The following is a 14,122-nucleotide window of genomic DNA, read 5'->3' as shown; positions in this document are numbered from 1 at the left end:
CAGCAGCTCCTAGCGAGGCTGAAGTCAAGTGATGTCACCGTGGCGCTTCTGCTGATTCTACCAGCAGACACTGAAAGGACTCTGATAGTTCAGTAAGTTAATGTTTATTTTCTTATTGGTGCCGCTTTTAATGCACTTCATATACACCTGTAGTGTCAGATATAATGTGTTCCATACACTCCAGATGTTGGTGGAGTTTATTTCTGTGTGTGTTGACCAGAGAAGAGAGTTAGCATCCAGTAAATATTAGCTTTAATGTTAGCGATGCTAACCGAGCTAGCTGCTCAGTAGTAGCCTGATTAAAGCTAACGTAGCATTAAGCTAACGTAGCATTAAGCTAACGATGTTTGTGTTGTGTTTCATGTAAACAGCTGAAGTGTGTTGTGTTCGTGTAATGTGGTACATTTAGTTAATAAAACTGTCAATTGAGACGCTGGTTCACATTAATGTAACGTTTAGAAAACCTAAATGTGATTAAAACAGTGAGGTTAAGGTTCCGTGTTGTCAGTAGTCCTGAATATCTGCTGAGTCTCTGAAGTTAAACTGGAGAAAACAGTAAATCTGCTCTCTAGTTGTTAACATTGTTTAATGACTGATTCACATGTTGTAGTACGTATTCCTGCAGTGTAGATTGGAAAAATAAACTCCCAGAATATGATCAAAGTATTGATGAACCTCTGCTGTTGATGCTGATACTGTGACATCTGTCTTCATCTCAGGTGTCTCATGTTCACTGTGAGGATCTTCTGAGTGAAGCCAACAGAAGGAAAACCTCATCTGGTTGTGAAGAAGGAGACTGAATGGACGACATCCTCAGTGAACCACTTCCTGTTTAACTTTCAGTTACAGAAGGACAGACCAACTCTCAGCAGTTTATTATTCTCTGTTCTTAGTATTCATGGGTTCTATTTATCACCTTTAACTGCATCTCTGCTGTTGGAGCAGAAATACAATATAAAAAGTCCATGTTATTTATAGCAGATATGCAGCATTAAAACATCGACACATTCAGGGCAGGAGCTTCATTATTACCTTTATTGCACATTTAAAAACTACATTATTTAACTATTGTGAACTGTAAAGATGTGTAAACACATGAAATAAATGGATGAAATAAATAATGTGTTGCTGACAGTGAAGTGTAAAAACTGAACAGTCACAAGACAAGTTGTATTCTGAAGGGAGGAGCTGAATCTGCAGCATTATTGTTATTACTGGAAGGATGAGGAGGACATCAGTGCTGATCTTCCTCACAGTGATGAAGGAGAAAAGACTCTTCAGACAACCACAGCTGGATGTTCATGTTCTCTGTAGCTCTCAGTCCATCAGACTAGATGTTCCCAATGATCCAGACCAAGGCTGGAAGGAAAAGACACTAACATTGAGGAAACGATCTACAAGGTTCTTTCATTCCAACTGCTGCAACATTAAATGTAATAACTGTAGTGTTCATCATTATTTTGATCATATTCTGGGAGTTTATTTTTCCAGTCTACACTGCAGGAATAAGTACTATAACATGTGAATCAGTCATTAAACAATGTTAACGACTAGACAGCAGATTTACTGTTTTCTCCAGTTTAACTTCAGAGACTCAGCAGATATTCAGGACTACTGACAACACAGAACCTTAACCTCACTGTTTTAATCACATTTAGGTTTTCTAAACGTTACATTAATGTGAACCAGCGTCTCAATTGACAGTTTTATTAACTAAATGCACCACATTACACGAACACAACACACTTCAGCTGTTTACATGAAACACAACACAAACATCGTTAGCTTAATGCTACGTTAGCTTAATGCTACGTTAGCTTTAATCAGGCTAGGACTGAGCAGCTAGCTCAGTTAGCATCGCTAATTCACATTAAAGCTAATATTTACTGGATGCTAACTCTCTTCTCTGGTCAACACACACAAATAAACTCCACCAACATCTGGAGTGTATGGAACACATTATATCTGACACTACAGGTGTATATGAAGTGCATTAAAACCGGCACCAATAAGAAAATAAACATTAACTTACCAAACTATCAGAGCCCTTTCAGTGTCTGCTGGTAGAATCTAGTGATGGTCCTCTGATACCCGAGGCTTCGACACATGCGCTGTAGCTCATGAAGCAAACGTATCGAGCCACTGTGCCGAGGCGTGGTTTGGTCACGTGACTCGTGACGTTTGACTCACTTCAGTGACGTTTGAAGCGCTCATCTGCTTCGAATCACCTGATTGGTTCGGTTTGTTATGTGAATCACTCAGCGGGATCGAGTGTTCCGGGATAGGAGATCCCTATTTAGTGTTGTTCATTAGGGTCCGAGCACCAAAGGTGCGAAGACCCTATTGAAACCCGTGGGTTTATTATTAGGGTCCGAGCACCGAATGGTGCGAAGACCCTATTGGAATGCAAGGAATTATTTATTAGGGTCCGAGCACCGAATGGTGCGAAGACCCTATTGAAACCCTAGGGTTTATTATTAGGGTCCGAGCACCGGCGGTGCGAAGACCCTATTGGAATGCAAGGAATTATTTATTATTATTATTATTATTATTATTATTATTATTATTATTATTATTATTATTATTATTATTATTCTTTTCCGGACTTTTGAATTGCCTTTTTGGCGGCCTTATCATACCCCAAAACGCATCAAACGTGGCATGCTCATCAGGCCTCGCGAAAAATTTGATATTTTATGGGAGTTGCGCATGTGTGTGGCAAAATGGCTCCATAGCGCCCCCTGGAAAATTGAAAATTTGGTCATTAGGCCAACTTGCACGATGTTTCATGTACAGCTACAAAATTTTGTATGCATATTCAGCACATCAGGAAACCCAAAAAAGTCAATCATGACCACGCCCTAACACCAACAGGAAGTCGGCCATCTTGAATTAGCTGTAAATTTTTCAAAATTATAACTCATTGGGGATAAGTCCGACAGACGTCAAATTTGGCCAATATATGCAAACACGCGACCTGATGAAAAATTATCAAAATGTTCATTTCATTTCAAAGGGCGTGGCCATGGCGACTCCCAAAAAAATGGATCCTTCGCCATGAAACAGGAAGTGGTGTCTAACTCAGCTGTACATGCTCCAATCTGCCTGAAATTTGACATGTGTGATCAATGTCCAGCCCTGACAATATCCATGTGGTTATATACATTCACAGTCATAGCGCCACCTTGTGGTAGCAGGAAATTGACATTTTTCACACTTTGATGTACTATTCTTAGCACGTTGATCAGATTCACCTCAAATGTGGTAACATAAGCCTGAACACATTGATGATGATTCCCAAAGAAAATGGTGACTCGTCGTCAAGGGGCGTGTCTGTGGCATTGCAGCGAATTTCGATTTCTCGCCATAAAAATTGAATTATTAATATCTCAGCTGGAAATGATCCAATCCGGACCAAACTTGATGTGATGGACAGCAGTCCGGTTCTGAACACATCCACATTCATAAATTTAGAAATACTCATAGCGCCACCTATTGGCAAAAGGAAGAAATTGTCATTACATTTGCACGTGCCATTGCCTGATACTTTGTCATATGATTCTGAAAATTGGTCAGGTGAGTGACCACACATTGACGATGGCACAGTGTGAAGATTTTGACGATTCATAAAACGCTGTTGCCGTGGCAACGTATCGTTGCCGGAATAAACAAAGTACTTTTTGACAGGTTAAAAATACTCAAATGCTCGCCAAAATTACCACACATATCTGGACCGGCAACCCATTTCAGATTTTAGGGAAACTGCACATGTGTTTGGCAAAATGGCTCCATAGCGCCACCTGGAAAATTTCAAACATTTACTACGGCCAGTACGTGTCACCTAGAATTATGAAACTTGGTAGGCATATGTAACTCGTCAAGACACACCAAAATGTAATTGACAGCCATGCTCAAAACCCAACAGGAAGTCGGCCATTTTGAATTATATGTCATACGTTTTGACGATTTTGGGTCATTTTTGTACATTTTCAAAAGCTATAAACTCACATAGGGTAACACCGAGAGAGCTGAAATTCGGCCAGGATGTATTCCAGGCATGGGTGATCAAAAGTTATCAAAATGCTCACCTTAAGTCTGAGGGCGTGGCCATGGCGGCCTCGTGAATTTTGATGCTTCGCCATGAAACATCAACTGCTGTGTAACTGCCCTAAACATGCTCCAATCTGCCTCAAACTTTACAGGTGTGATCAGAGTCCAGTCCTGATCACATCCATAGGCCGACATAAACTCTCGGTCGCAGCGCCACCTGGTGGTTGGAAGGAAATGCTCTATAACTAGCCTGGACATGGTCCGATCTGCCTGAAATTTTACGTGTGATCAGAGTCCGACCCTGATCACATCCATAGGCCAGTATACACTCTCGGTCGCAGCGCCACCTGGTGGATGGACAGGAAAAGCTCTAGAAGTAGCCTGAATATGCTCCAATCTGCCTGAAATTTTGCACGTGTGATCAGAGTCCAGCCCTCATCGCATCCATAGGCCGACCTGCACTCTCGGTCGCAGCGCCACCTGGTGGATGTGCGTGGATTCGCCGACCAGCAAGGATGCGAGGACCCGTCCAACGCTGCTTGCAGCTTTAGTTTACTTTTTGATCGCAACAACTTGTCAAGATATGGAAATGATTTTAATTTGATATTCATTTCCACGTGTAGTAATCCTGACACCACAGCATACAAACTAAACAGGAACTATTAAGGAAGAAGTTTCGGTTATCTCCCTACCTTGTAAATGGAGAAAATTTATTTTTAAAAAATGCATAAAAGTTTTCTTGGTGCATGAACTGAGGCTGCTGACTGACCTTATATTGCACAATGTTCAATGTCTTTAAATATTTTCACAGTAAGGATTCATCTGTCGATCTATCTATACTGAAAACCTGATCCTCTGTATATAGTCTTCTACATGTTTGTTGTTTTTTTTTTTTAAGAATAAAGTCATCTGTATATAATGCTATGGGCAATTTTTGCACCGTTTTTTTCTTATTTATTCTTGCACTGCCTTTATACTCTTATACTTTCTCCTTTCCTAAGGAAGAAGTTTCGGTTATTTCCCCAGTTATGTTTGAAATGTAACATTACTTCTTCAGCTCAGTGCATCAGTGATCATATTGGTTTAGTGGTTGGAAGTCAATAAAACATTAGCGTCAGTCAAATTGAATGCGTCAGTGGATGGAAGTGGTGGTTGCCTTGTGCTGCTCTTCACTTGACTGCAGCTCCATGGCTCCATCTGCTGGACGGACAGAAGTGCAGCAGCTGATGGCAGCTTCTTTGACCTCACGCTGCTGTCAGACCCACAGATTAGGGTTTATTTCAGATATATATAATAGAAAATAGTAATTAAAAAATAAGCTGATGTTGTATTTTTGCAGCAGTGAGTTTTACAGGGTTAAGAGCAACCAGTCAAAGGTTATTACTGAGGATTTTAAACAAAAACATTCAGGCAAACAGTTAACATCATAGGGTGCCTGACATGTTTGTTTTTTTTCCGGGTCGATACAGATTTTTTTTGTAATCAAGGAGATCAATAACCAAGATTTGGAATCACTACACATTTGCAGAAAAAATAAAGTTTTTGAACAGCACATAAAGTTAAGTTAAAATTAAAATAATCACGAGTTGCAGCCTTTGCTTATTTATGTTTTACATGCTGAAGTTGTCCTTCAGTGTTTCACTGATCAGATTGTGCTGTGGGCAGGAACAAGATCAGAGGGAGGCAGCTGCAGCAGACCCAAAGTAGTTTCACATTCATTTATCTGATCAGATTTCAGGGGGCTTTTTTTTTTTTTTTTTTTTTTTTAAGAAATGGGACCAATAATTGAAAACATGCTAAATATCAGATGGGATCATTGGTGTCACAGGACATCTGCAGACACAGGTCAAAGATTACAAGGAGTTTATTTAACGAATGAAACTAAAACCAACACAGAAAGGATAACTAAACCAAGGTGAAAACAAAAAGGGGAAACCAGACTAATTGTAGGAGAAAGGTTCTGGTTTCAAAGTCTGTGGTCTGGCAGAGAGTGGAAGAATGAAGAACCGGGCCTTCGTGGATTAAGGTGATTGAGAACAGTTGAATCAACCCCCACACCTGTGAGAGAGATGGATGGATGGATGGATGGATGGATGGATAGATAGGTAGGGAGGTAGATGGACCATAGATAGATGGATGGATAGGTAGATCCTGCAGTGGGGAAATTTTCAGTGTGGCAGTAGCAGATAGGAAAAAAAGTTTAAAAAAAAAAAAAAAGCAGCACTCAGTGCACAGATATAAATAGATGCTTTCTCCTTAGAGAAGAAATAGAAATGCTTGTAAAAAAAAAAACCCTGTGAAATTGCACATATTGACTTATTTACATTTTATTGCAGTTACTTCATGGGTGATCTGAACTACTGGGAGCAGGCTTGATTGAACACAGTCTGACTGCTGCAGGAAGGAAGGACCTCCTTCAAACATCGTGGGTGAAGCAGTCTGTCCCTGAAGGAGCTGCCGGTGATGGTCCTGTTTCCTGCAGGGGGTGGGAGATGTCCTCCATGATAGACAACAGCTTTGTCATCATCCTCCTGTCTACCACCAGCCCAGGACAGAGCTTGCTTTCTTAACCAGTTTCTTTAGTCTCTTCCTGTCTGCAGCCGTGATGCTGCTGCTCCAGCAGACCAGTCCATACAGGATGGCTGATACCACCACACAACCATAAAAGGTCCTCAGAATTGCTCCCTGCACCCCGAAGGACCTCAGTTTCCTGAGCAGGTGAAGTCTGTTCTGACCTTTCTTACACCGTGCGTTGGTGTTCTATCTCTAGACATGTTTGAATGTCTTTATCAATAAATGCTCAAACATATGTTGAGTGTCAGCTCAGCTCTTTGTTCCATACATGTAAATGTTCCTATGTGATTGGTGTCTTGCAGTCAGAGTGTAAAGAATTGAAGCTGTCAGAGGCTTTCTGTGGTGAAGAGGCTGCAGGACATCAGCTGCTCCAACAGGTGAAGCCTTTGTTCTTTGGCTCCAACCAGAAGCAGCAATAAATCAGCATGAGCTGCAGCTTATCCACCTCATAGAGTGTATAATAAAGAAACCAAGAGGTTTTAGTTGATAGCTGTCGCTAGCAGTGTGTTGTTCAGGTTGTGAGGAGAAGTAAAAAGCTTACAGCACCTGGTATTCCCAGGTAGTCTCCCATCCAAATACTAACCAGGCCCAACCCTGCTTAGCTTTGCAGATCAGATGAGATCAGGTGTATTCAGTCTCAGAAACAAACCTCACATGATTCAGATCTCCACTCACACCTTTTATTTGTCGTTTGGTTGCGCCAGTACTAATTGATAGCATCATTTAAGCAAAGTTAGAGCAACATCTTGTAGGACAGGTGGTGTAGAGGTAAGTTTTTTGCCTCCCCGGTACCTTAGTACCTTTATTATCTTCACTTCCTTAATACTTTTGTGTACCATCATTTACGAAAACTAACAGCTACACCCAGTAGGAAGGATAGTGCAGTGGTAAGTTATCTGCCTCTCATCCAGGAGGTCCTTGGTTGGAATCCAGCTCAAGGCTCTTTTTACACTTTGGCTGCATGACAACCTCTTGCAACCATCATTACAACAAACTCCACCAGGGACCTTGTGTGACAGATAGCTCACACAGAGGGTGTGTGTCTGTCATGTGGATGGTCACGGTTCGAATCCCGCTGGGAACCTTGTGGAAAGGTGTGGTCTGTGGTGTGGAGTGTCACTGGACTGGACTGGATGGATCCTGGAAAGAGGGAAAACATGGAGATTTACCCATAAGCAAGGCACGAAGGCACGAAGGCACGAAGGCACGAAGGCACGAAGGCACGAAGGCACGAAGGCACGAAGGCACGAAGGCACGAAGGCACGAAGGCACGAAGGCACGAAGGCACGAAGGCACGAAGGCACGACGAAGGCACGAAGGCACGAAGGCACGAAGGCACGAAGGCACGAAGGCACGAAGGCACGAAGGCACGAAGGCACGAAGGCACGAAGGCACGAAGGCACGAAGGCACGAAGGCACGAAGGCACGAAGGCACGAAGGCACGAAGGCACGAAGGCACGAAGGCACGAAGGCACGAAGGCACGAAGGCACGAAGGCACGAAGGCACCTGTCTTTCAAGAAGATTTTTGGCAAATTTTGCCCAAATGTAAAAAAAAAGCTTGAGCAGGGTGGGGGATTGAACCTGCACTCTCCAGGTTCCAAACCACCACCACTACCTCTGGACTACCAGTCCTACATACCCAAATACAGGCTTTTCTTCTATTCGTCAAGGCGGTGACATCAACACTGAAAGAAAAAAAAACAATCCACAAAATCAAAAAAAGAAATAAATCTACCTACAACTTTAAAGAACACGCTAAAAAACACAATACTAAAAAGTCACACTCTTCTCCTCATCACTCATTTTTACATTTTAACACAATTTCAAAAGCACACAAATCACATTCTTCATGTCAAATCACTTCTCTTCACTCACAAATGGGAGAGAACAGCAAACAAATAAAATACAACTTATGGCTTAAATATCTTCAAAATCTCTTTGCTATTCTCTACATTCAAATTCCTCAACACCACACTCAACAATCACCTGCAGGATCTCTTACTTCTTTCTTAGCTCTGACAAAACATCTTCAAGACTCTGAGAAGACAACTCATTTTCAACACATTTGCTGCTTCGTCTAAGTGTCCACACACATCTCCAGTCATCCACAGGCCTCACCACTGATCAGCTGCACAAACTTACATGTTAAACTTCTCCAAAGATAAAATACAGGCCCTTCTGCTGATCACAACTTTTACTGGTGGCTCATATTTCAAGTTCATTTCCTTGCAAAGTCTTTATTTTGGATTAAAGTGGGATCTGTGACCAGGCAGATCACTTGTTTATTCTTAGCATTTGGATTTCACTGACATTCCTGTCATGTAGAAAAATAGAAATATCTTTGCATTGATTCAGCTAAACTAACTGCAGACACTGAGAGGCGTAAAGTTCAACAAATGCTGTTTTTATTTACTTCACTGGTGACATCAGTAGATGCTTGCAGTGAAACCACCACTGCAAATATTTATGCATTAAGTATACAACTGAAAACTCCCTACAAACGTCCACTTCTAACACCACAAACATTGTCCAGAGGAAATGATATTAGCTGAACATAAAAACATGTAAAACAGCTCTGATGCTTTCATCCTGAGCTCCACTCAAACATTTCACTGTGCAGCAGCTCAGCAGTTTGTTTAAGAAAAGCATTTAGGTTCAATCTGTGAAGCCCAAAACCCACCAGCTTTGAAAAATGACACCATTTACCAGAGTCACAAACTGTAAAAACAGAAGGAATTGTTGGATTTTCTATGTGAATGTGTCGCCTCTCTAGTTAACTCACCCGGTTACGTCTCCATCCTGACGCTGCTCTGCTGGACCGGAGCTTCTGGACCAGCCGGGTGGACCTTCCTTCACAGATCTTCCCGGTGGGAGTGATTCTGAGTCGGCCTTGGTTGACTGCAAACTCCTTAAAATGGACACATGAGAGGAAATCGTGGACAAATCGATACAACAGCTTGTTCGGTTTGTCCTGTTCTTAAATGGGTAGAAAACTGCTGAGAGCTCTCAGTTCAATTCAATTTTCAATTCAATTTTATTTATATAGCGCCAATTACAGTCAAATTGTCTCGAGACGCTTTACAGAACCCATATGCCTGACCCCCAGAGCAAGCCAAAAGGCGACAGTGGCAAGGAAAACACCCTTTTAACAGGGAAAAAAACCTCGAGCAGAACCCGGCTCTAATGTGGGGGGACCATCTGCCTGCTGGCCGGGCGGGTTGAGAGGGACAGAAGAGGTAGAAAGGTAGAGATAGAGGGGTAGAGGTAGAGATAGAGGGGTAGAGATAGAGAGGTGGGGGGTGGGACACAAGGACCATAAAACACAGCCACACATCTGAAGCATCCAGCTCTGGGACCAGGGACACTCGGAGAAAGGACACAGAAAGAAACAGAGTGAATGTAATGCAATAATGGTATATGTAGTAAATACATAGGTAGTTAGAGAAGGGCTCAGTGCATCAAGAGAGGTTCCCCAGCAGTCTAGGCCTATAGCAGCATAACTAGGGGCAAACTAAAGGGACGTCAAGAGGGGAAGTCAGTTGTGCAAATGAAAACACAGCATACCCCGTCAGGGTCCCCCAGTCAGCCCTAACTATAAGCTTTGTCGAAAAGGAAGGTTTTAAGCCTGGTCTTAAAAATAGAGAGGGTGTCCGCCTCCCGAACCCAAACTGGGAGCTGGTTCCACAGGAGAGGCGCCTGATAACTGAAGGCTCTGCCTCCCATTCTACTTTTAGAGATTCTAGGAACAACAAGTAAGCCTGCAGTCTGAGAGCGAAGAGTTCTGCTAGGATAATATGGTACTATCAGGTCTTTAAGATATGATGGAGATTGGTTGTTAAGAGCTTTATATGTCAGAAGAAGGATTTTGAATTCTATTCTAGATTTAACAGGAAGCCAATGAAGAGAACCAATATAGGAGAAATATGATCTCTCTTGCTAACTCCCGTCAGTACTCTGGCTGCAGCATTTTGGATCAGCTGTAGATGTTTCAGAGAGCTATTGGGACAACCTGATAATAAGGAATTACAGTAGTCAAGCCTAGAAGTAACAAATGCATGGACTAGTTTTTCTGCATCACTCTGAGACAGGATGTTCCTGATTTTCACAATATTTCTCAGGTGGAAAAAGGAAGTCCTACAGATTTGTTTTATGTGCGAGTTAAAGGACATGTCCTGGTCAAAGATAACACCGAGGTTCCTCACAGTAGTACTGGAGGCCAATGTAATGCCATCCAGAGTAACTATATGCTTTGAAAGCAATTCTCTAAGATGTTTGGGGCCAAATACAATGACTTCAGTCTTGTCTGAATTTAGTAGTAAGAAATTATAGGTCATCCAGGTCTTTATGTCCTTAAGACAATCTTGCAGTCTAGCTAGCTGATTAGTTTCATTTGGCTTCATAGATAAATACAATTGAGTGTCGTCAGCATAACAATGGAAATTAATACAGTGCTTCCTAATAATGTTGCCTAAGGAAGCATGTATAATGGTGAACAGTATTGGTCCTAAGACAGAACCCTAGCGGAACTCCATGATTAACCCTAGTATGCTCAGAAGAGTCATTGTGACATGCACAAACTGGAACCTGTCTGATAAGTAGGATTTAAACCAGTCCAGTGCTGTCCTTTAATGCCAATAGAATGTTCTAGTCGCTGTAATAAAAGTTTGTGGTCGATTGTATCGAATGCTGCACTAAGGTCCAATAAAATAAGTATAGAGACCAGTCCATTATCTGACGCTATGAGAAGGTCATTAGTAACTTTCCCCAGAGCTGTTTCTGTGCTATGATGCACCTCTGAAGCTTGACTGAAACCTTCAAACAAGCTCACTCCTTTGTAATGTTCACATAATTGATTTGCAACTGTTCTTTCCAGAATTTTTGGAGAGAAATGGGAGGTTGGAACTGGTCTATAGTTGGCTAAAACATCTGGATCTAGATGGGCTTTTTAAGTAAAGGTTTGATTACAGCAACCTTAAAAGCCTGTGGTACATAACCTGTTACTAGAGAGAGATTAATCAGATCTAACATTGAGGAATCAGCTCTGACAGAGTGTTGCTCTGACTCCATGTGTGACTGAGGCTGGAGTGAACAGAGCTGCTGCTGCTCAGATGCAGCTTCTTATTAGCACAACAACAGACGCTGCGTTCACTACGTCTGTGGGTGTGGAGCTGATAAAGAGGATCTTCACCACTGACCTGAGCTGCTGCCACACGGTGAGACGTCCAACAGAGTCACTGAGCAGCTGATGATGAAGAAGATGAAGGCTTCAGGAGGAGGTGGAGGAGGAGAAGCTGCAGGGCCACATGAGACACTGAAGAGACAAACCAGAAATGATTCACACACTAGACATGAAGAAAAGAAAACATCAGAGAGTGTAAAATACAAGAATGAGTCCTGAACATCACTGGTGATGAAGCTCGAGGCAGAAAAACTCAAACACAAACTGCCTCAACAACAAGTTCATTTCTATGGTCAAACTGAGAGCAAGAATTCCTGGAATATTTAGTAAATCTAAACTGTATTTCTGAAATTTAATCCAGACAGGAGAAATATTGTGCATTTTAATATTCGTGTGTGCTGTCCCGATAAGCGGCTGGTGAAGGACTTTCTAAGTCTTATTGCCTCTTTTAATGTGGTTCAGTGTGTGTCGGGTCCCACACATGAACACGGACACACGTTAGACCTGGTTCTGTCTTATGGATTGTCTGTGTCGAATATTGAGATCGGTGATAACGTATTCTCTGATCATAAGCCTGTGATTTTTAATGTCAGCTTTCCGTGTGCTGGTCTTAAATCCAGCGCTCCTGCTCGGTACTGTCGGGTTTTTGAACTCTCTCTCTGCCGGTCGCTTCTCCGCTGCTTTTAATCAGCTCTGCGTCCCCTCTAGTTTATCCTCTATGGATACAGAGGAACTCAGCTCATGGTTCCATTCTATTCTGTCAAGGTGTTCTGAACTCCGTGGCTCCTTTAAAGACTGCACATCGTAGAGCAAAACTGGAGCCCTGGTTCAACGACGCAACTGGAGCAGTGAGGAGGGAGTGTGGTAGAGCTGAGCGCAGCTGGAAGAAGGACAAGCTGCAAGTGTCGTTTTTAATTTTAAAAGACCGCTGGAGAGACTATCAGACTGTGGTTAAGGAAGCCAAAAGGGCTCACTTAGCTGGAGTCATTGAGTCAAACCGCCACAACCCTCGAGTTTTATTTAATACCACTGACTCAGTTTTAAATGCTCCCAAGCCGGTTTGCCAGGAAGCATCCATCGAACTGTGCGTCAACTTTCAGGAGTTTTTTATTGATAAAGTTGTTAGTACAAGGGCTCTGATCTCAGCTCCTGCCGTCGACCCCTCTGCCTCTGTCTGCTGCCCGGCTGGGCTCCATAAATTTCAGCCCGTTACTCTGTCGTTTTTCATAGACACTGTCGGCCACATAAAGGGTCCCTCACGACTCCATCCCGCCTCACTTTTTAAAAGAGGTTTTTCCATGTATTGGGCAGTCAGTTTTAACCGTCATTAACAGCTGTCTGTCCACTGGCGTGGTCCCCCACTAGTTTTAAACACGCTGCAGTCCAAACACTGCTGAAGAAACCTGGCCTCGACACCACAGTTTTATCTAACTTCAGAACAATCTCCAAGCTGCCCTTTCTTTCCAGAATTTTAGAGACAGTTGTTCATGCCCAGCTGAAGTCCTCTTTAGATGAGCACAACGTACTGGAGGTTTTTCAGTCTGGTTTTCAGACTCTGCATAGCACGGAGTCAGCACTGCTACGGGTTTTTAATGATGTTCTCCTGGCAAACGACTCTGGGGATGATGCGGTTCTTGTTCTTAGCCAGTCTGCTCTAGCGCGTCTCCAGTTGGCTCAGAATGCTGCTGCTGCCCTCCAAAATATGAGCACATTACGCCTGTTTTAGCCTCCCTCCATTGGCTCCCCGTGCGCTTTAGGGTTGCTTTGAAGGTTCTTTTATTTGTTCTTAAAGCCTTAAATGGTCTGGCCCCTCCCTACCTCTCTGAGCTGCTCCATCCTCATCCATCCTCATCCCTCCTCACCAACCCTCAGATCAGCTGTTCAGCTGCTTCTGGAGGTTCCGAGGTCTAGGAGGAAGCTCAGAGGAGATAGAGCCTTCTCTGTTGCTGCTCCCAGATTGTGGAATAATCTCCCTATGCACATCAGAGAGGCTCCCTCACTGGCGGTTTTGAAAACCAAACTTAAAACCTATTTTTATTCACTGGCTTTTAACACAGCATGAGACTCTGCTTCTGTTTTATTGTGCTGCTGTCTTAATATGTGTATGTTTTATTTGTTGTTTTAATGTTTTATTTCTTTGTTTATTGTACAGCACTCTGTTTCAGCGGCTGCTGTTTTAAAGCGCTTTAGAAATAAAGTTGAGTTGATTTGAGTTGACTTGCATTTAACTGTTAAAGTCAGTGTTTCTAGTTAGGGTCTGTGGCATTGCGGCGAATTTCGATTTCTCGCCATGAAAATTGAATTATTAATATCTCAGC

The 14,122-nt window shown here is 42.6% G+C and overlaps 2 long non-coding RNA genes across 2 annotated transcripts; both read right to left on the bottom strand.

Annotated features, from left to right (window-relative positions):
• Positions 1-1,021: 1,021 nt before the first annotated feature.
• On the bottom strand, positions 1,022-2,140 carry LOC129348620 (uncharacterized). The gene is made up of 2 exons (XR_008601237.1): positions 2,033-2,140; positions 1,022-1,359 (listed from the first exon to the last, which is right to left on the bottom strand). It is a non-coding gene; the product is annotated as an uncharacterized LOC129348620 (long non-coding RNA).
• A 5,845-nt stretch (positions 2,141-7,985) lies between these two features.
• Positions 7,986-13,896, bottom strand: LOC129348278 (uncharacterized). Its single transcript, XR_008600778.1, has 3 exons — positions 11,821-13,896; positions 9,408-9,533; positions 7,986-8,310 (listed from the first exon to the last, which is right to left on the bottom strand). It is a non-coding gene; the product is annotated as an uncharacterized LOC129348278 (long non-coding RNA).
• Between the last annotated feature and the right edge of the window lie 226 nt (positions 13,897-14,122).

This window comes from Amphiprion ocellaris, chromosome 3 (genome assembly GCF_022539595.1).
Source record: "Amphiprion ocellaris isolate individual 3 ecotype Okinawa chromosome 3, ASM2253959v1, whole genome shotgun sequence".
NCBI classification, from domain to species: Eukaryota; Metazoa; Chordata; class Actinopteri; family Pomacentridae; genus Amphiprion; species Amphiprion ocellaris.
This window is presented reverse-complemented; position numbering and strand designations above follow the sequence as displayed.